Genomic DNA, 24,103 nt, shown 5'->3' on the forward strand with positions numbered 1-24,103 from the left:
CCCCGCCCCCAACCCTTCGAGATGGATCACAGCGGAACCCCAGGAGCTTTTGAGCAAATGCTGCTGAGACTATCGCTAACACCTACAGGGACTGAAACTGAGGGTAGCGAGTGTGATTAAATATCTACCAAAAAATAAAAAGGCATTTTTAAAACTTTATATAAAACAGGGATCCAAGAGGGTTAGATGCCACCTACTGGAAACCAAAAGAAATACTCCTTCTTTGTAACAGGCTAAAGAGAAACCTTTATATAATAAATCTTTCTGGATAAAAAGCAGAGTACATTTCCATTAATGCCCAGGCAGAGACATAGTCCATTAAACACCATGAACAACCAAAGTGACAAGGCAACTTAGAAAGAAAGAGAAAAATCTCCAGAAAATAAACTTACAGACATAGAAATATGAAACTTAAATGACAGAGAATTCAGGATGGCACTTCTGAAAAAAATGAATTCCAAAACAAGTCATATCGACAATTTCAGGAATTGAAAAAAACAACTAGATTAGCAGAGCAAAAAGATTGAAACCCTCAAAAGAACAGAATAGATTTTCTGGAGGTAAAAAAAAAAAAACACAAAAAACAAAAACAAAAAACAAACAAACAAACAAAAAACACATACACATTGCAAGAGTCAAAAAATGATATAGCAAGCTTAGGAAATAGAGTTGACCAAATGGAGAAAAGGATCAGTGATATCAAAGAGAGAAATCTAGAAATAAATCAGAAGGAAGACGAGAGAAACAGAAGAATAAAAAATAATGACAGAGAAATACAAGAACTAGCTGATACCATCAGAAGAGGAAACATAAGAATAATGGGCATTCTCGAAGGGGAGGAAAAAGAGCAGGGACTAGAAAACATTTTCGGACAAATAGTTGACGAGAATATCCAAATCTAAGGAATGAGCTGGAGCTTGGAATTCAAGAAGTCAACAGAACACCCAATTACCTCAACCCGAAAAGGCCTTCACCAAATAACATGGTATTAAAATTATCAAAAATCAACGACAGAATTCTCAGGGCAGCCAGGGAGAAAAAAACGAGAACTTATAAAGGAAAACCCATTAGATTATTCTCAAACTTCTCAGTGCAGACCTTACAAGCCAGAAAAGAATAGAATCAAATATTTAAACTATTAAGTGAAAAGAATTACCAACATAAAATAATGTATCCAGCTAAGTTGTCCTTTAGATATGAAGGAGAAATTAAGACTTTTCCAGACATACAAATATTGAGGGAATTCTCCACTACGAGGCCTGCACTACAAGAAATACTGGAAGGGGTTAGTACATCTAAAACAAAATAACAACAACAACAAAAAATACATAATTAGAAGTAAAGTGAGTATCAGGAAAATAAAAGCAGAGGAGTACAACTCTTATTAAGAACAGGGCATTATACTCTTAAAAAACAAAAAGAGAATTGTTATAACAAGATAGTAATGAATGTTCAGCATGTATAGGGACAAATTGAGATAACAATGACTGAAAAGGGAAGGATTCAAAGATCCAAATTCACAAAGAGGAATGGAGATAAGGCGCGCACAGAAGAAAATGGACGATTGTATATGTATGTATGTATGTATGTATGTATGTATGTATGCATATATGTATGTATGTATGTGTGTATATATATATGTATGTATATATACACATACATATATATATATAAATATCCTTTACATATTTATAATTGTAACCACATGCCAAAAATTCAGAACCGAAGTGTATAACGTAAAACAAGGAAGACCAGAGGGAAAACACACAAAAGCCAACCAAAATAAAGAAAACAGAAACAAAAGGATAAGGAAGCAATGGAAACAGTGAGCTATCAGAAAGCAAAAGATAAAATAGCCATAAGAAGACCTCATATTTCAATAATCACCCCAAATGTAAATGGACTGAACTCACCAATAAAAAGACACAGAGTTGCAGATTGGATCAAAAAACAAAACCCAACCATATGCTTCCTCTAGAACACAGATCTCAGCTCCAAAGACAAGTATAGACTCAAAGTGAAAGGGTGGAAAATGATATTTCAAGCAAATGACATTCAGAGGAAGCAGGAGTAGCAGTACTAATATCGGACGAAATAGACTTCAAAATAAAAACAGTAAAGAAAGATACTGAAGGACACTTCATAATTATAAAGGGAATCATGCACCAAGAAGACATAAGACTTATTAATATCTATGCTCCCAATCACGGAGCCCCGAAATATGTAAAGCAATTACTAACAGAACTAAAGGGAGAAACAGACCAAAACGCTATCGTAGTAGGGGACCTAAATACCCCACATTCTTCTCTAGTGCACGTGGAACATTCTCAAGAATCGACCACATACTGGGACACAGAGATAGCCTCAACAAATATAAGAGGGTTGAAATCAGACCAACCATATTCTCTGCTCATAATGCTTTGAAACTGGAGATCAACTGCAGCAAGAAATCAGGAAGAACCACAAATACATGGAGATTAAACAACATGCTACTGAAAAACAACTGGGTCAGAGAAGAAATGAAAAGAGAGATCAAGAGATACATAGAAATGAATGATAATGATAGTAGAACATATCAAAACTTTGAGGACGCAGCAAAATCGGTCATAAGAGGAAGGTTCATATCATTACAGGCTTATCTCCAAAAATAAGAATGAGTCCAAATAAACAACCTAACACTTCATCTTAAAAAAACTAGAAAAGAAAGAACAAATGAAGCCTAAAGTCAACAGAAGGAAATAAATCATTAATTAAAGTTAGAACAGAAATAAATAAAATTGAAAACAAACAAACAAACAAAAAAAGATAGAAAAATAAATGCAACAAAGAGCTGGTTCTTTGAGAAGGTTAATGAAAGTGACAAACCCATGGCTAGACTCACTAAAGAAAAAACGAGAAAGGACACGAATAAACAAAATCAGGAGGGAAAGGGGGAAAATTATTACTGATATTGCAGAAATACAAAGAATCATACAAGAATACTATAAAAAATATATATAACACCAAATTTAATAACCTAGAGGAAATGGACAAGTACTTAGAAAAATACAATCTTCCTAGACTAAATCAAGAAGAACTGGAAAATCTAAATAGAATGATTGGCAGTATGGAAATTGAAACAATCATCAAAAATCTACCAAAAAGTAAAAGTCCAGGACCAGATGACTTAACCAGTGAATTCTACGATTCAAAGAAGATTTAATACCTATTCTCCTCAAACTTTTTGAGAAAATAGAAAAGGAGGCAATCCTTCCCAATTCATTTTATGAGGCCAATATTACACTGATACCAAAACTTGGTAAAGATAACTCAAAGAAAGAAAACTACAGACCAATATCTCTCATGAATACAGATGCAAAAATTCTACATAAGATACTAGCGAACCGAATACAGCAATATACTCAAAAGATTATAGACCACGATCAAGTGGGCTTCATCCCAGAGGCACAGGGATGGTTCAACATATGCAAATCGATTAACGTGATACACAACGTTAATAAACAAATTTTTTATATAATAAACAAATTAAAAAATAAGAATTGTATAGTCATATGAATAGATGCAGAAAAAGCCTTCAGCAAGATACAGCATTCATTTACTATCAAAACACTTATCAAAATTGATATAGAAGGAAAGTACCTTAACATAGTAAAGGCCATCTATGACAAACCTTCAGCCAACATTATACTTAATGGTGAAAAACTAAAAACCTGCCCTCTAGAATCAGGAACAAGGCAAGGCTGTCCACTATGGCCACTGTTATTTAACACAACATTGGAGGTCCTAGCGAGTGCAATCAGACAAGAGAAACATGTAAAAATCATCAAAATAGGAAAGGAAAACATCAAACTGTCACTATTTGCAGATGATATGATTCTCTATATAGAAAACCCTAAAGACTCCACAAGAACAATACTAGAAACAATAAGCAAATACAGTAAAGTTTCTGGATACGAAATCAACGTTCAAAAATCTATAGCATTCCTATACTCTAATAACGAAGTGTCAGAAAAAGAAGTGGAAAAATAATTCCTCTTGCAATTGCAACAAAATAATAAATTACATAGGAATAAATTTAACGAAAGAAGTAAAGGACCTATACAATGAAAACTATAAGACCCTAATGAAAGAAATCGAAGAAGATACAAAGAAATAGAAAGATATTTCATTTTCTGGATTGGAAGAATCCGCATAGTTAAAATGACCATATTGCCTAAAGCATTATACAGATTTAATGCAATTCTCATCAAAATCTCATCAGCATTTTTATAAAGAAATAGAAGAAAATGTCATCAGATTTGTATGGAAGCACAAAAGGCCCTGAATTGCCAAAGCCATCCTGAGAAAAAAAGAATGATGCTGGAGGCATCACTCTGCCCAACTTCAAATTATACTACAAAACGACAGTAATCAAAACTGCATGGTATTTGCAAAACAAACAAACAAACAAACAAACAAAAAAACAGACACACGGACCCAGTGGAACAGAATCAAGAGTCCAGAAGTAAACCCATATTTATATGGGCAAATAATTTTTGACAAAAAAGCCAAAAGCATAAAGTGGAGAAAAGAAAGCCTCTCAATAAATGGTGCTGAGAAAACTGGAAAGCCACCTACAAAAGAATGAAACTAGACTGTTGTCTATCACCACACAGCAAAGTTAACTCAAAATGGATTAAAGAGCTGAATATAAGACCTGAAACAATAAAATCCATAGAAGAAAACATAGAAATTAAACTGAAGGACCTTGGACTTAAAGAGGATTTTATGAATTTGACCTCAAAAGCAAGGGAAGTATAAGCTAAAATAAATGAATGGAACTATATCAAAGTAAAAAGCTTCTGCTCAGCAAAAGAAATCATCAACAAGGTAAAGAGACAGCCATCCCAATGGGAAAATATATTTGCAAGCAATGCCTCCAATAAGGGCCTAATATCCAAAATATACAAAGAACTCATACGACTCAATTACAACAATAAGACAAATGATCCAATCAAAAAAAAAAATGGGCAGAGGACCTGAACAGACACTTCTCCCTAGGGGATATACAAATGGCCAACAAATATGTGAAAAGATGCTCAACATCACTAGCTATTAGAGAAATGCAAATCAAAACCACAATGAGATACCATCTCACTCCTGTTAGAATAGCTATAATAAACAGGACAAGTAATAACAAATGCTGGAGAGGATGCAGAGTAAAAGGAATCCTCATACACTGCTAGTGGGACTGAAAATTGGTATAGCCACTATAGAAAACAGTTTTGAGGTTCCTCAAAACTAAGAATTGATCTCCCGTATGATCCAGCAATCCCTCCACTGGGTATTTACCCCAAAGACTTGAAAATGCATATCCAAAAAGATATTTGCACATCAATGTTCATAGCATCATTATTCACAGTGGCCAGGACATGGAAGCAACCAAAGTCTCCTATGATAGATGATTGGCTAAAGAAGCGATGGTACTTACATGCAATGAAATATTACTCAGACATAAGAAGAGAAGAAATACTACCATTTGTGACAACATGGATGCACCTCAAGATAATCATGCTATGCGAAATAAGCCGGACAGAAAAAGTTGAAAATCACATGATATCACTTATGTGTGGGATATAAAGTTAAAAGCAACAAGTGAACAGGAAAAACAAACAGAGGCTCATATACATGAACTATAGACTAGTGGTTACCAGAGGACTATAGACTAGTGGTTACTAGTGAGTTGGAGGAAAAAGAGGAGGTAGACAGGATAAAGGGGGTTAAATGTAGGGGGCTAGGAGGAAGGTGAAGTGGGTAAAGGGGATTAAATATATGTTAGCTGAAAGAAACTGGACTTTGGGTGGTAAACACATAATGGAATATACAAATGTCAAATGATAATGTACACCTGAAAATTATATAATTGTATTAACCAATGTTATCCCAATAAACTTTAAAAAAGGAAAGATCTAATTACCTAAGACAATTCTAGTTACCGTACAGAAATCCTAAAATAATGGTTTTTTAAATTAATTAATTAATTTTTACGGTGACATTGGTTAACGAAATCCAATAAGTTTCAGCAATACACTGTAACAGTAAGGCATATATATTTACACTATATATTCACCGCCCATAGTTGGATTTCTCTCTGTCACCACATATTTAACTCCCTTTACTCCGTCTACTTCCCCCTACCCTTCGCCACTTCTACCATCTGGTAACCACTAGTCTATAGTCCATGTCCATGAGTCTCTGTTTGTTCGTCCTGTTCATTTGTTGTTTTTAGGTTTATATCCCACACATAAGTGATATCATGTGATTTTCACCTTTTTCTGTATGGGTCTTTTCGCTTCGCATGATTATCTCGAGGTCCATCTATGTTGTTGCAAATGACAGTATTTCATCTCTTCTTATGTCTGAGTAATATTCCATTGTATATATGTGCCACTGGTTCTTTATCCAATCATCTATCCTAGGACACTTCGGTTGCTTCCGTGGGATTGTGCAGTCAGCGCAGGCAACAGACCTTGGCTAGCACAGTGAGTGCATTTGAGGAAAACAGTTGTGGACAGACCACTGCTGCTTGTATGAGCTGCAATATCTCTTGAGGGGATTGCAGGGGACTGTATTGGCCCGACGGCCCTTGATTCCCTGAGATCCTGCTCTATTCAATACACCAAGTGCCTACCTCACATAGAAAGGCAGGTGCCTCTGCCCTAAGCAGCACATTTAGGCCCAGGGTGGGCAGCAGTTGACCTTGCTACAAGTGGAAACTTATACAGAGAGCCACAGAGATAACGTTGGCATGTAAACTGACAGTAACATGGCAGGGGGAAATTTACTCAATAGACCCAGGAGACACCCGAGGTCCCTGCACCACCCAACACACATATCACCCAGAGGCTCATCCAGTTTCAGACATTTACACTCAACTGACAAGCAGTGTCAGTCCTTGAGGAGCACTGGTTCCTCTGCCAAACTGCCATAGGTCAGAGATGGAGAATAACCGACTGCTGTCTACAGCATTGTCTCTTCCTCTTACCTATATATCTGACATGGGCAACAACCATCTGTGGATCATTCATAGTTCTCACTGGATAGCCCTGAGCAATCAAAAGCAGAGGCTGGCCTTGGCCTAGTGGGAAACCCTCCCAAGGGGCCAAAAAACCAATGCATCTGGAGGCTTCCACCAGACCACAACAGAGCAACTCCTGACTAGTGTGATTAGTGATACACACAAAGGGTGATTGCAACAAGTACACAAGCCTGCTAGGACAAATCCCACTCATGGAGTCAGCCCTCACAAAACAACTCTTACCCTATGGGTGTAGCCAATCCTCACATTTAGTCAACCTGAGCGGTAATCCCACCCACTGATCTACTAATAACAATAAAGGCTTGGTGATAACAGAAGATCACATACAACACACACAAAGATCATGTCAAGAGCCGCCGGCGTAAGAAATCATGGAGTGTGTGCCACTCAGCCACACAGGACTCCTTCCACATTAGGCCATCTGGCCAAGGCTGAGAGACCAAAGAAATATTCTTGACACATAGAAATGAACACAGAGATTCTAATAACATTAGAAAACAAAGAAACATGATAAAAAAAAAAAAGAGAAAACTCCAGAAAATAAGCTAAATGAAATGGAGGCAAGCAACCTATCAGAGACAGAGTTCAAAATAATGGTTATAAGGATGATCAATGAACTTATGGGAAGAATGGATGAGAACAAGGACAACATCAACAGAGAGATAGTAAGCATAAAAAAGAACACAGAAACTATAAAAAGAAAAAGAACCAGACTGAAATGAGGAATACAATAATTAATGAAGAATACACTAGAAGAATTCAACAGTAGATTAGATGAAGCAGAAAATCAAATCAGCAAATTGGAAGACAAGTTAACAGAATACACCCAATCAGACCAACAAAAAGAAAAAATAATTTAAAAAAATGAGATTAGTTTAAGAGACCTCTGGGACAACATGAAGCATACAAATATCCGGATTATAGGAGTACCTGGAGAGGAAAAGAGAGAGAGCAAGGGGATGAGAATCTATTTGAAGAAATAATGATAGAAAACTTCTCTAACCTGGCAAAAGAATTAGAAATACAAGTTAAGGAAGCACAAAGAGTCCCAAACAAGTGGAATTCAAAGAGACTCACACCAAGACACATCATAATTAAAATGCCAAAGGTCAAAGACAAAGAGCGAATCTTAAAAGCAGCAATCTTAAAAGGCAGCTAATTACTTACAAAGGTGTCCCCATAAGAATGTCTGCTGATTTTTTAAATGGAAATTTTGCAGGCAACAAGGTACTAGCAAAGAAATATTCGAAGTTATGAAAAACAAGAATCTACAACCACGAATATTCTACCAGCAAAGCTTTCGATTAAAATGAAAGGTAGATAAAGAGACTCCCAGACAACGAAAAGCTTAAGGGATTAATCAACAATAAGTCAGCATTACAAAAAATGTTAAAGGGTCTTCTGTAAAAAGAGAAGGTGTAAAAAATAAAATAGAAATAACAAATATGAATAATAAAATGGCAGTAACAATGTACTTATTAAGAATCACTTTAAATATAAACAGAGTATATGCTCTAATCGAAAGACATAGAGTAACCAAATGGATAAAAAAACAAGACCTACGCATATGTTGTCTACAAGAGACCCACTTCAGATCAAACGACACTCACAGACTGAAAGTAAAGGGATGGAAAAAATATTTCACACAAATGGAAATGAAAAAAAGCCAGGGTAGCAATACTTATATCAGATAAAATAGACTTTTAAACAAAGGCTATAATAAGATACATAAAAAGGGCATTACATAATGATAAAGGGATCGATAAATCAAGAGGACATTCCCTTAGTAAACATATACACATCCAACATAGGAGCACCAACATACATAAAGCAATTATTGACTGACATAAAAGGAGATATCAATAGTAATACTCTCAGGAAGGTAAAAGACCAGTTTGCAGAAAATTATTAGTCATTGAAAAAAGAAATTGTAGAAGACACAAATAAATGAAGCATATACTATATTATAAGTAGGAAGAATCAACATCATTAAAATGGCCATACTACACAAAGCAATCTCTAGATTAAATGCAATCTCTATCAAAATACCAATGGAATTTTTCAGAGAGATAGAACAAATAATCCTAAAATTTATATGGAGCCATAAAAAATCCCGAATAGCCATGGCAATCTTGAGAAAGAATAAAGTTGGAGGTATCACACTACCTGATATCAAACTATACTACGAGACTACAGTAATCAAAACGGCATGGTCCTGGCATAAAAACAGATACATTGGTCAATAGAACAGAATAGAGATTTCAGAAATAAATCCGTCTATATGCTCATTTAACATACAACAAAGGAGTTGTACAATGGAGTGAAGACAGCCTCTTCAATAAATGGTGTTGGGAAAATGGGACAGATACATGCAAAAAAAAAATAATGAGAAGCTGGACCACCTTCTTAAACTGTATACAAGAATAGACTCAAACTATATTAGACTTAAATGTAAGACCCAAAACCATAATACTTCTAGAAGAAAACATAGGCAGTAAACTCTTTGATATTACTAACAGGAATTTCTTTTCATATATATCTCCTCAGACAAGGGAAACAAACAAAAAATAAACAAATAGGACTACATCAACTAAAGAGTTTTGTACAGCAAAGGAAACCATCAACAAAGCAAAAAGACAGCCAACCATTTGGAAGAAGATATTCGCTAATGATACACTCGATAAGGGGTTAATATCTAAAATATATAAAGAACTTATACAACCCAACAACAACAACAAAAACAATCCATTTTAAAAAAATGGGCAGAAGACCTGAACAGATACTTCTCCAAAGAGTTTGAAATACAGAGAGCTAATAGACATGAAAAGATGCTCAAAGTTGCTAACCATCAGAGAAATGCAAATTAAAACCACAATGAGATATCACCTCACCTGTCAGAATGGCTATTATCAATAAATCAAAGAACAAGTGTTGGCGAGGATTAGAAGAAAAGGGAACCCTCATGCATTGTTGGTAGGATTGCAAATTGGTACAGCTGCTAAGGAAAACATTATGGAGGTTTCTCAAAAACTTAAAAATGGATATACCTTTTGACTCAGCTATCGCACTTCTGGGTATTTATCCAAAGAAAATCAAAACAATAATTTGTAAAGATCTATGCACTCCAATATTCATGGCAGCACAATTTACAATAGCCGAGATATGGAAGCAACCTAAGTGCCCATCAACCAATGATTGGATAAAGAAATTTTGGTTCATATATATAATGGAATATTTCTCAGCCAGTAAAAAAATGAAATTCTACCATTTGCAATGACATGGATGGACCTAGAACTTATTATGCTGAGTGAAATAAGTCAGACAGAGAAAGATTAAATACCATGTGATTTCACTTTTATGTGGAATCTAAGGAACAAAAAGAACAAATTAATCAAAACAGACTCACAAATATAGTGGACAATTTGGTGACGGGCAGAGGAGAGGGAGGTTGGGGGGTTGGGAGAATGGGGTGAAAGGTTAAAGAAGTATAAATTAGTAGTTGATAGTTGGTCACAGGGATGGGGAGCACAGTATAGGGAATGCAGTTAGCATTAATATGATAGCTAGGTGGAGGGCCAGTGGAGGCTGGGAGCAATTGGGGGGATCATTTTATGAACTATATAGATGTCTAACCAATGTATTGTATACTTGAAACTAATTTAAATAAGTAAATTTTTTTTAAAAGGAAGATCTAACGCTTATTAATATATACGCTCCTAACAAGAAAGCAGCAAAATATAGAAAGCAAATATGAATAGTATGAAAGGGAAAAATTGAAAAAAACGCAATTATAGTAAGGGACTTAAATACCCCCCTGTCAGCTATGGACTGATCATCCAAACAGAAATCAATAAAGATGTATCATCCTAAATAACACAATAGACCAATTGAACATAATTGCTATTTACAGAGCCTTTCATCTCAAAACAACACATTATATATTCTTCCCTTGTGCACATAGAACATTTTCAAGGATAGGCCATATGATAAGGTACAAAACTAGCCTCAATAAATTTAAGAAGTTTGAAATCATACCAAGCATATTCTCCAAACATAATGATTTGAAACTGGAGATCAACTGTAAAAAGAAAGTGGGAAGAACTACAAATACATGGAGATTAAATAACATGTTACTAAAGAACGACTGGGTCATAGAAGAAATAAAAAGAGTGATCAAGAGATACATAGAAATGAAGGAGAATCAAAGTACATATAGCAAATCTTTTGGGACACAGCAAAAGCGGTAATAAGAGAAAAGTTGATATCGCTACAATCCTATCTCAAGAAACGAAAATGAGCCCAAATAAACAACCTAACATTACATCTTATAAAAACTAGAAAAGGAAGAGCAGGTGAACCCCAAAATCAGCAGCAGAAAGGAAATAATCAAAATTAGAGCAGAATTAAATGAAATTGAGAACAAAAAGACAATAGAAAAAAATTAATGCAACGAGTTGGTACTTTGAGAAGATTAATAAAATTGATGAATTCCTGACTAACTCAATAAGAAAAACGGAGAAAAAATATATGTAAAAAAATAAAAAATGAAAGAGAATTTACAAAGATACCACCAAAATACAAAGAATCATACGAGAATATTATGAGAAACTATATGCAACCAAATTTAATAACCTAAAAGAAATGGACAAGTTCTTAGAAAGATACAACCTTTCTAGACTGAATCAAGAAGAACTGGAAAATTTAAACAGACTGATCAACAGTATGGAAATTGAAACAATCATCAAAAACCTCTCAAAAAGTAAAATCCAGGACCAGGTGGCTTCACCAGTGAATTCTACCAAGCATTCAAAGAAGATTTAGTACCTATTCATCTCAGACTTTTCCAAAAATTTGAAGAAGAGACAATACTTTCTAATTCATTTTATGAGGACAACATTACCCTGATACCAAAATCTGGTAAAGATAATACCAAAACAAGCAAACAAATAACAACAAAAAAACTATAGACCAGTACCTCTCATGAACATAGATGCAAAAATCCTAAATAAATAAAAAATAACCCTAGCAAATTGAATACAACACATTAAAATATTGTACACTATGATCATTTGGGCTTCATTCATCCCAAGAGCACAGGGATGATTCAACATACACAAATCAATCAATGTGTTACACCACATAAATAAAATAAAGGATAAAAATCATATGATCATATCAATACATGCATAAAAATCATTTGAGAAGATACAGCATATATTTATGGTTAAAACAATGAATAAAATGGGTATAGAAGGAAAGCAACTTAACATAATAAAAGCCATATATGATAAACCCTCAGCTAATATCATACTTAATGGTGAAAAACTAATAACCTTCCCTGTAAGATCAAGAACAAGACAAGGCTGCTTGCTAGCACCTCTATTACTCAATACAGTTTTGGAAGTCCTAGCTAGAGCAATCAGGCAAGAAAAAGAAATAAAAGTCATCCAAATAAGGAATGAAGAAACAAAATTGTCACTTTTTGCAGCTGACATGATTCTCTATAAAGAAGACCATAAAGACTCCACAAAAGCACTATTAGAAATAATAAATGAATACAGTAGAGTTTCAAGATATAAAATCAATGTTCAAAAGGTTATCACATTTCTATACTCTAATAATGAACCTTTGGAAAAAGAAATGAAAATTTGCAAAAAATAACAAAAGACCTAGAAATAAGACTAATAAAACATATGAAGGACCTATATGATGAAAACTATAAGACACTATTAGAGGTTTGGAGAAACATGGCGGAGTGAAAGATGTCCCCAGATCTGTCCCCTTGAAACAACAATAAGCTGAACATCTAAAAATCAACGAAAAACACCCAAACTGCACACCAGCACATCTGAGCATGGAATCTGCACATAGGAGCTACCAAAGGTCAGAACCCCGAGCATTGGACGGTGGACTGGAAGAAGGAAAGAAGCTGCCTCTCACAGCCACCAGAATCCCTGAAAGATGATGGGGAAGGGAGAAGGTGCGGCAAGTTCCCTAAACAGGCTTGCCTGGGATTTCTGTGAGCTCCATGTGGCTGGCAGCAGGCCACATACATCAGGAAAAAAAGCAGAGAAGCAGGAACCACAGAGAAACAACAGTTGATTTTTACCAGCCGCGGTTGCAAAACTGAGGCTGAGCCACAGCCCTCATCCCCCAACCCAGAGGGCCTCTGCCCACATATCCTCCAAGACTGAATACCACAGAGCCCCATGGAAATCTGAGCAAATGCTACCGAAACTGTCGCTAACACTGGCAGGGACTGAGACTGGGGGTAGCGACCATGATTAAACATCTACAAGAAAAAAAAAGACATTATTAAGGCTTTATATAAAGCAGGAGTCCAAGGGGCTTAGATGCCACCTACTGGAAACCAAAAGAAAAACTCATTTCTTGCAAGAAGCTAAAGAGAAACCTTTATATAATAAATCTTCTCTCTAGAAAAAAAAGCAGAACACACCCTCATTAAAGCCCAGGCAGAGAAATACTCTATTAAACACCATGAACAATCAAGATGACAAGGCAGCTCAGAAAGAAATAGAAACATCTCCAGAAAATAAACTGACAGACATAAAAATATGCAACTTAAATGACAGAGTTTTCAGGATGGTACTTATAAAAAACTCAGTGAATTCCAAAACGAGTCATATCAACAATTTCAGGAATTGAAAAACAACTGATGAGCAGAATGAGTTTCTTAGCAAGGAGATTGAAACCCTCAAAAAGAACAGAATAGGTCTTCTGGAGATTAAAAAAAAAAAACACTGCAAGAGTTGAAAAATGAAATAGCAAGCTTGGGAAATAGAGTTGACCAAATGGAGGAAAGGATCAGTGATGTTAAAGACAGAAATCTAGAAATAAATCAGAAGGAAGAAGAGAGGAACTGAAGAATGAAATATAGTGAAAGAGAAATAGAACTAGCTGATACCATCAGGAGAGGAAACATAAGAATAATGGGCATTATTGAAGGCGAGGAAAAGGAGCAGGGATTAGAAAGCATTTTCAGACAAATAGTTGATGAGAATTTTCCAAATCTAACATATGAGCGGGAGCTGGGAATTCAAGAAGTCAACAGAACACCCATTTATCTCAACTCGAAAAAGACTTCACCAAGACACATCGTATTAAAATTATCAAAAATCAACGACAAAAACAGAATTCTCATGGCAGCCAGGGAGAAGAAAACGGTAACTTATAAATAAAGGAAAACCCATTAGATTATCATTGGACTTGTCAGCACAAACTTTACAAGCCAGAAAGGAGTGAAATCAAATATTCAAACTATTAAGTGAAAGGAACTACCAGTCTAGAATAATACATCCAGCTAAACTCTCCTTTAGATATGAAGGAGAAATAAAGACCTTTCCAGACATAAGTTAAATTTACCACTTTTCTGAAACATTTATAAAAACAGATCACATTAGATGGAAAACATAATTTGCCATTTTCAAATGGGTAGTATAGAACACTAAAACAGGGTATTAATAGCAAAATGATATATTGAAAATATAAATGTTAATTAAAAATGCTAAAAACTAATAAGAAAATAATTAAAATTTCATATTATTCAGACATTTTTGAAAATGAGAATATTACACAAAAATGTTTTATAAAACAACATAAAATTATACATATTTTTATTAATAAAAATTAAAATAAATGAACTAAATATTCAAGTCAAGAAGCTAAAAAATACATTAATTTAGTAAAACAAGATAAATCCAGAAAAGCAGGATGAAGAAATTTTAGAAGGTAACAAGTAATTAATGAATCAAAAAGAGAAGAATACCTAAATTAATAAATACATGAGAGTAAGTTTTTTGAAATACAAAATAAACAAAATTTTGGAATGCCTTGCCATGTCCAGCAAGTGGTAAATCCTGCCATGTCCAGCGCAGCCCTGGAAAATAAACCTGAATGGGAACAGTGGGAGATGAGAAAAGAAAGAAGACAGAAAGCAGGGATCAGGAGGTCTGCTGCCCACTGATGATGGACAATGGCCCAATTTCATTTTTGCAAGCTGCTTTTGTACAAGAACATACTAGTTGGCATAAGCAGTTTCTCTTAGTTATAATAATACTGTTTCTTCTACTTTTCCCAAGCCATATCTTCTCATGGCCTTCAGCTTGTTTACCTGTCTGCGGCTGTGTTTACTTTCTTGTTCTCAGGAGGAATCTGTGGAAGATTTGTGGAGGCGAAGTAACCCTTGGTTTGCTTTGCAGTTTGCAAGGACCTTGTCAATTTACACACCTCTCTCCACAACTACAAACCACTCTCCACATGCCTAATCAATAAAATACCATTTATCAATATTAAAAATGATATAAAGGACATAACCACATAGACCAAGAAAATTTTAAATATCATATCAGTGTTCTAGGTGCTAATTAACTATAAAATCTCATTAAAATGGACATTTTCATAGTAAAAGATAAATAAAGTGTTTCATTAAAAGCAAAAAACTTGAGTAGACCAAAAATCATAAAAAAATTATGAAATAAATAACTGTATGGACTCCAAATTTCTGGCAATGGTGTACTATATAATTTGGACCTGCCCTACTATTTAAAAATACTTAATTAAATATAAAATATATTTTTAAAAAATACATTGATGAGCTGACAATATAGTAAAGCATTACTGGCACATAGCAAAAAAGAAGTCAGGCCTTAAAGAGTTATATGGAGCACTGAAATTTACTTTTGCCCTGATTTTTTATGATTATTGGTCTACTCAAGTTTTTTGCTTTTAATGAAACTGGTTTATGATTATTATAAACTAGTGAGAGTAAATTAGATGGAAATTAAATTCTAAGGCCTATAAATAACGTAAGCTTAGGAAGACATAGTCCCATATTAAATCTGGGATCCTGAAAGGTTATATCTTTATGAAAAAGATAAATCAGAATTAAACATGTCACTCTCACCACTCTCAATAGCCCAATGTTAAAGCAATCAAATGTTAATAAATATTAGGATGAAAAATAAAATAATTTTATGTTTTTCAAATGGAATATTACGCAACAATAAAAGTGAAAACATACAGGCATACGTCACAACATGGATAAACATTGCAAACATGATATTCAGTGAAAAAGCAAGACTTGGCTTAAAACAGTATATACTATATGATTTTATTCACATGAATTTCAAAACTAGACAAAGATAATCTTATTGTTTATACATAGGTATTAAACCTATATTACAAGAAGATAATTATTACTATAAAAGTCAAGATTGTGGTTATATAAGGAGTTCTGGGGAGAAGGTTGTGATTAAGAAATGAAATACAGAGTTATTCTAGGGGACTTTAATGTTATCTTTTCTGATGTGGGTAAAGATCACTTGTGTGTATTGTTTTATATTTATTTTTTTAAACAAACAGCTTATTCATGCTATCATGCTAAGTGAAATAAACCAAACAGAAAAAGTTGAAAACCACATGATATCAGTTATATGTGGGATATAAACCTAAAAGCAACAAACAAACAAGACAAACAAACAGAGACTAATGGACATGGACAGTAGACTAGCAGTTACCAGAGGGTAGAAGGAGAGGTGTGAGGGGGGAAGTAGATAAGTAAAAGGAGTCAAATATGTGGTGACAGAAAAAAATCTAACCATGGGCGATGAACACGCAACGTACTATATATATACTTTACTGTTAAATTGTACACCTGAAACCTGAAACTGGATTTCATTAACCAATGTCACCAAAAAAAATTTTAAAAAATAAAATAACCCAGATTATCTAGATATAATTTACATATCATAAAATTTACTCTTTTACAGTGTATAATTCAGTGGTTTTTACTCTATTCACAGAGATTTGCAACCCTCACCACTACCAATTTTAGAATATTTTTGTCATTTTTATCACCCAAAGAGAAACTACATAATCATTAGCAGTTACTCCCCATTCTCCTTTTCCTTATCTCTAGCAACCACTAATCTAAATTTGGTCTCGGATATGACTATGCCAGAAATTTCATATAAATAGAATTATACAATATGTGTTCTTTTATGTTGGCTTGTTTATGTTACTGATTTCAAGTTTCATCCATATTGTGGTATGTTTTACTACTTCATTTTTTATGGCTGCAAATATTTAATTGTGTGGATAAACCACATTTTTTTAATTCACTCCTTGATAGATGTTGGGATTGGTTCTCATAGACTATTATAAACAATAGCTTAAAGTTTTTGTGTGAATATATATATGAATACAATTGTTAGGTCATATAATAACTCTAAGTTTAATATTTGAAAAACTCGCAAACTTTTCTACAGCAGCTACACTATTTTACATTTCTACCAGAAATCTATGAGGGTTCTGATTCTCCACAACCTTAATATTTGTTAGTTTCTTTTTTAAAAATTATAGCCATACTAGGGCATATGAAGTGGTATATTACTGTTTCTGCTTTACATTTTCATAGTCACTAATGTAGAGTACCATTTTTTTGTGTTTATTGGCAATTTATATATATATATTTAAAATGTCTATTCAAATCCTGTGTCATTTTTAAAAAAGAATTAATTATCTTTTTGTTCTTAATTGATAAATATTCTTTATATACTCTGGATACTAGATCCTTATCAGATATATGTTTTTAAAATATGTTCTACCATTCTCTGGGTTGTTTTTGTACTTTCTTGGGTGGTATTATTTGATGTACACAGATTTTTAATTTTGATGAAGTCTTAATGACCTAATTTCTTTTTCTTTTGTAGTCTGTACATTTAGTGTCATGTGTAAGAAAGCATTGCGTGATCTAAGGTCATGAATATTCCTATGAATTTTTTAAGAGCTTTATAGTTTTAGTTCTTACATTTAGGTCTCTAATTCATTTTTTAATATATATTGTTTCTATTTTATTAGATTTTGATGATTAATGTTTTTCATTTTATTTTATTATTAGTTTCAAGTATACAGTACACTGGTTAGACATTTATATATTTATAGAACTATCTCCCTAGTTGCTCCTTCTCTCCTCTGGCTCTCCACCTACCCATTACATTAATGCTAACTGCATTCCCTATGCTGTGCTCCCCATCTCCATGACCATCTATCAACTACTAATTTGTACTTCTTTACCATTTACCCCATTCTCCCAAACTCCCAGTTACCAGATTGTCTTCTATATTTGTGAGTCTGTTTTGATTAGTTTGTTCTTTTTGTTCCTTAGATTCCGCATATAAGTGAAATTATATGGTATTCATCTTTCTCTGTCTGACTTGATTTACTCAACATAATAACCTCTACGTCTATCCACATCATTGCAAATGGTAGGATTTCATTTTTTTTTAATGGCTGAGTAATATTCCATTGTATATATGAACCATACCTTCTATATCCACTCTTCTGTTGATGGGCATTTGGGTTGCTTCCACATTTTGGCTATTTTAAATTGTGCTGCCATGAACATAAGTGTGCATAGATCTATATGAATTATTGTTTTAGTTGTCTTTGGATTAATATCCAGAAGTGCAATTGTTGGGTCAAAAGATATATCCATTTTTAATTTTTTGAGAAACCTCCAGACTGTTTTCCATTGTGGCTGTAACAATCTGCATTCCCACCAAGAGTGTAGTAGGGTTCCCTTTCTCCACATCCTCGCCAACACTTGTTGTTTTTTGATTTATTAATGATAGCCATTCTGAGAGGTGTCAAATGAAATGTCATTGTGGTTTTAATTTGCATTTCTCTGATGATTAGTGACCTTGAACATCTTTTCATATGTCTATTTGCCTTCTGTATTTCCTCTTTGGAGAAGTGTCTGTTCAGGTCTTCTGCCCATTTTTTTAATTGGATCATTTTTTTTTATTGTTGAATTGTATGAATTCTTTATATATTTTGGATATTAACCTCTTACCAGATGTAGCATAAGTGAATATCTTCTCCCAATCAGTCAGTTGTCTTTTTTTTGTTGTTGTTGATGGTTTCCTTTGCTGTACAATACTTTTTAGTTTGATGTAGTCTCATTTGTTTGTTTTTCTTTTGTTTCTCTTGTGTGAGGTGATATATCCAAAAAGAAACTTCCGTTAGCAATGTCAGAAAGATAACTACCTATGTTTTCTTCTAGAAGTTTTATGGTTTCAGGTCTTAACATTTAAGTCTTTAATCCATTTTGAGTTTATTCTGGTATACGATAAAAGGAGGTGGTCCACTTTCTTTTTTTCTTTTTCTTTTTTTTTTTGCATTTATCAGTCCAATTTCCCCAACACCATTTACTGAAGAGACTGTGTTTGCTCCATTGTATATTCTTACCTCCTTTGTCATGTGTTAAGCGGGCATGTAGACATGGGTTTATTTCTGGGCTCTCTATTCTGTTCCATTGATCAATGTATATGTTTTTATGCCAGTATCATATTGTTTTGATTACTGTAGTCTTATATTATAGTTTGATATCATGTAGTGTGATACCGCCAACTTTGTTCTTCTTTCTCAAGATTGCCATGGCTATTCGGGATCTTTTATGGTTCCATATAAATTTTAGGATTATTTGTTCTAGCTCTCTGAAAAATGCCATTAGTATTTTGATAGGGATTGCATTGAATCTATAGATCGCTTTGGGTAGCATGTCCATTTTAATGACATCGATTCTTCCTACCCATGGGCACGGTATATGCTTCCATTTATTTGTATCTTCTTCAATTTCTTTTTTCAATGACTTATAATTTTCTGAGAACAGGTCTTTTACCTCCTTGATTAATTTGATTCCTAGGTATTTTATTGTTTTTGATGTGACTGTGAAAGGAATTGTTTTCTTAATTTCTCTTTCTGATAGTTCATTATAGGTATATTAAAATGCAACCAATTTCTGAATATCAATTTTATATACTACTATTTTAATGAATTCATTTATCAGTTCTTAAAAAATTTTTTTGTAGAATATTTACAGTTCTCAATATATAGTTTTACGTCATCTGCAAATAATGACAGTTTTACATCTTCCTTTCTAATTTGGGTTCCTTTTATTTCTCTTTTTTGTCTGAATGTTGTGCTAGGACTTCAAACACTATGTTGCATAAAAGTGATGAAAGTAGACATCCTTGTTTTGTTCCTGATCTTAAGGATAATGCTTTTAGCTTTTCCAGTTGAGCGTGAGATTAGCCGTGAGTTTCTCATATTATGTTGAGGTATGTTCCCTCTATTCCCAGTATGCTGAGCATTTTTATCATAAATGGATGCTACATTTTGTCAAATGCTTTTTTCACATCTATTAATATAATTTTATGATTTTTATCTTTCAATTTGTTAACGTGGTTTATCATATTAATTATTTTCAAATATTGCACCATACTCGCATCCCAGGAATAACAACCACTTTATAATGGTATATGATCTGTTTAAAATATTGCTGAATTTGTTTTGCTAATATTTTTTGAGGATTTTTACATCTATATTCATCAAGGATATCAGATTATAATTTTATTTGGTAATGTCTTCATCTGGTTTTGATATCAGGGTAATGGGAGCCTTGTAAAAAGAGTTCTGAAGCTTTCCTTCTTCTTGCATTTTTTGGACTAGTTTGAGAAGATTAGGTGTTAATTCTCCTTTGAATGTTTGTTGAAATTAATCTTTGAAGTCATCTGTTCCAGGACTTTTATTTTTAGAGAGTTTTTTAATTACCGATTTGATTTTGTTGGTGGTAATTAGTCAGTTCAGATTTTCTGTTTCTTTTTAACTCAGTCTTGGGAGATTGTATGTGTCTAGGAATTTACCTATTTCTTCCAGATTATTCAATTTGTTGGCATACTATTGCTAATAATATTTCTTATCCTTTTTATTTCTGTGGAATCCATTGTCACTTTTCTACTTTCATTTCTGATATTATTTATTTGAGCCCTCTCACATTTTGTCTTTATCAGTCTGTTGAAAGGTTTATCTTTTTTTTTTTTAATCTTGTCAAAGTACCAGCTTTTAGTTTCTCTGATCTTTTGTATTATTATTTTGTTTATTACTGCTCTGGTCTTTATTATTTCCTTTTTTTCTACTTACCTCAGGCTTTGTTTGTTGTTGTTTCTCTAGTTCCTTTAAATGTCATGTTAAATTGTTTATTAAATATTTTTCTTATTTCTTGATGTAGGTTTGTATTGTTATTAATTTCACTGTTAGAACTCTTTCACTGTGTCCCATAGCTTCTGATTCATTGTGATTTCATTTTCATTTGTCTCAAGGTATATTTTGAATTCTTTCTTGATCTCATTGTTAACACATTCATTGTTCGGTAGTACGTTCTTTAGCCTCTATGTGTTTGCGTATTCTTTTGGTTTCTCTTATAATTGATTTGTAGTTCCATACCATTGTGGTCAGAGAAGACACTTGATATGATTTCAATTTTCTTAAATTTACTGAGACTTATTTTGTGGCCTAACAGTGATCTATCTTGGAAAATGTTCGTGTGCACATTTTATATTCTGCTGCTTTGGGGTGAAATGCTCTGAAAATATGAATTAAATTCATCTGGGCTAGCATGTCATTTAAGGGCTCTGTTTCTTTGTTTTGTTTTTGTTTTTGTTTTTTTTTTTTTTTACCTGGAAGATCTATCCATTGGTGTAAATGTGGTGTTAAAGTGCCCTACTATCAAGGTGTTACTGTTGATCTTTCCCTTTATGTTGGTCAATATTTATTTTATATATTTATTTAGGTACTCTTATGTTGGGTGCATAAATGTTTACTAAGATTATGTCCTCTTGTTGGATTAATCTTTTTTTTCTTTTATTATATCATGCCTTTTTTTGTCTCTTATTATAACCTTTGTTTTAAAGTCTATTTTGTCTGATATAAGTATGGCTACTTCAGCATTTTTTTCATTTCCATTTTCATAAAATAATTTTTTTTCCATTTCTTTAAGTCTGTGCGTTTCTTTCAATCTGAAGTATGTCTCTTGTAGACAGCATATGTATGGTTCTTGTTTTCTTATCCATTCTGCTAGCTTATACATTTTTATTGGAGCATTTAATTCATTTACATTTAAAGTGATTATTTATAAGTACATAGTTATTGCCAGTTTATTATTCATATTTATGTTTATTCCCCTTCTTTTTTTTAAAAAAAAAAGTCCCTTTAACAATTTTTGTAGTACTGACTTGGTGACCAAAATTTCTTTAGCTTTTTCCTGTCTAGGAAACAATTTATTTCACCTTGAATTTAAATTGATAGCTTGCTGGGTAAAGGAACCATGGTTGTAAGTTTTTGCTTTTCATCACTGAATATTTTGTGCCAATCCCTTCTGGCTGGCAAAATTTCTGTTGAGAAATCAGCTGACGATCTTATTGGAGCCCCCTTGTAAGTACTAGCTGCCTTTCTCTGCTAATTCTATGATTCTCTCTTTGTCATTAGCTTTTTGCAGTTTAATTATTATGTGTCTTTGTGTGGGCCTATTTGGGTTCATCTTGTTGGGACTCTCTGTCCTTCCTGGACTTGTATATCTCTTTTCTTTGCCAGGTTAGGCCAGTTTTCCATCATTATTTTAACAAACAGGTTCTCAATTTCTTGCTCTCTTTTGCTAGTACCCCTATGATGCAAATGTTATGTTTGTTGTTGTCCCAAATGTCCCTTTAACTTTCCTCTTTTGGGGGATTCTTTTTTTTTTTTCTTTTTGGTGCTATGATTGGATATTTTCTGCTACCTTTCTTCCAACTTGCTGGTTTGATTTTTCGCTTTATTTAATGTACTGTCTATTACTTCCAGTGCATTCTTCACTTCTGTTATTGTATTCTTCATTTGTAACTGGTCTGTTTATGGTTTTTATGTCCTTTTTTTATGCTTACTCTCTCTTTGCTGAAGTTCTCACTTAAATCATTTATTCTCCCCCTATGTTCTTTGAGCATCCTTATAACCAGTGTTTGGGACTCTGTACCTGATAGGTTGCTTACTTTTATTTTACTTAGTTCTTTATCTGGAGTTTTCTCCTATTATTTTATTTGGGACAAGTTTCTTTGTTTTCTCCTTTGACTGACTCTCTATGTTTGTTTCTACTTATTAGGTAGATTTGCTATATCTCCTAGGCTTAGCTAGATGGCTTCATGTAGTAGGTGCCCTGTGTGGCCCAGTGGCACAGTCTCCCTGGTCACCTGTTCCAGGTGCTCCAGGATTGTTGCTTGTGTGGGCCATGTGTAGTCTCCTGTTGTAGTTATGCTTTGATAGCTGTTGGCATATCAGTGGCTGGTATAGACTCTCAAGCTGACTGGCTCTGAGGATTGGTAGTGCCCACAGGGTATGAGTTGTTCGTGGGAGCTGATTCCACAAAGTGAGATTCGCCTCAGTGGACTCATGTGCCTACTGAGAACCACCTTTTGGATGTGTCACTTGCAGAACTAATCAAATGGTGCTTTGTTGTGGTTTGATGCCAGCCTCCAGCTGTGATGGTCTGGGGCCCCTCAAGAGGGTCTCCCATTCAGTACAAGTTTAGCTGCTGCCTATGACTGCTCAGGGCTACATGGTAAGAGCTACAAAGAGATCCACAGTTGATTGTTTCCTTTGCTAGACTTGGAGGCATGTAGGAGAGGCCATGTGACAAACTGAGCTCAGCTGCCACCATTACTGGGCCTGGGTCAGCTTAGCAAAAGACCCAGGCCACCCTGAACCTGAGGCTGGCTGCAAACTACATGTAAGGTTCAACAGCTGAATTGGATGAGGCAAGGTCCCAGGAAGTCACCAGGTTGGGGCAAGCTATGTTCCTCAGGTTAGTACAGATTCATATTTGGTGCTGGTGCTGAGACTGTGGCCATTCACAAACGTTTCAGATCACACGAAGGTTAGCTGCTGCTTTAGGTCCACAGACCCCTATGATTTGATCAAGAAATACTGCAAGGTGGGTTTTTGCCTCTTTGTCTCCAAGAGAGCAAGATAGGTCACCAGCAACTGTACTGGAGCCATCTGAGAAAATTCAAGCAGGATTCTCATTCTTACTGCATCTGCTCAAACCAGCATGGTATGATCTGTAAATATGGCCTCGATATTTGCCACTAGTGTTTCTGTCAGTATGAGAGGGATATAGGCTTCATTGAGTTGGATTAA

The 24,103-nt window shown here is 34.2% G+C and overlaps 1 pseudogene; it reads left to right on the plus strand.

The window, feature by feature from the left end:
* Positions 1 to 21: 21 nt before the first annotated feature.
* On the plus strand, positions 22 to 24,103 carry LOC105307118 (annotated as a pseudogene).

Source organism: Pteropus vampyrus, unplaced genomic scaffold (assembly GCF_000151845.1).
Source record: "Pteropus vampyrus isolate Shadow unplaced genomic scaffold, Pvam_2.0 Scaffold477, whole genome shotgun sequence".
In the NCBI taxonomy this organism is placed as follows: Eukaryota; Metazoa; Chordata; class Mammalia; order Chiroptera; family Pteropodidae; genus Pteropus; species Pteropus vampyrus.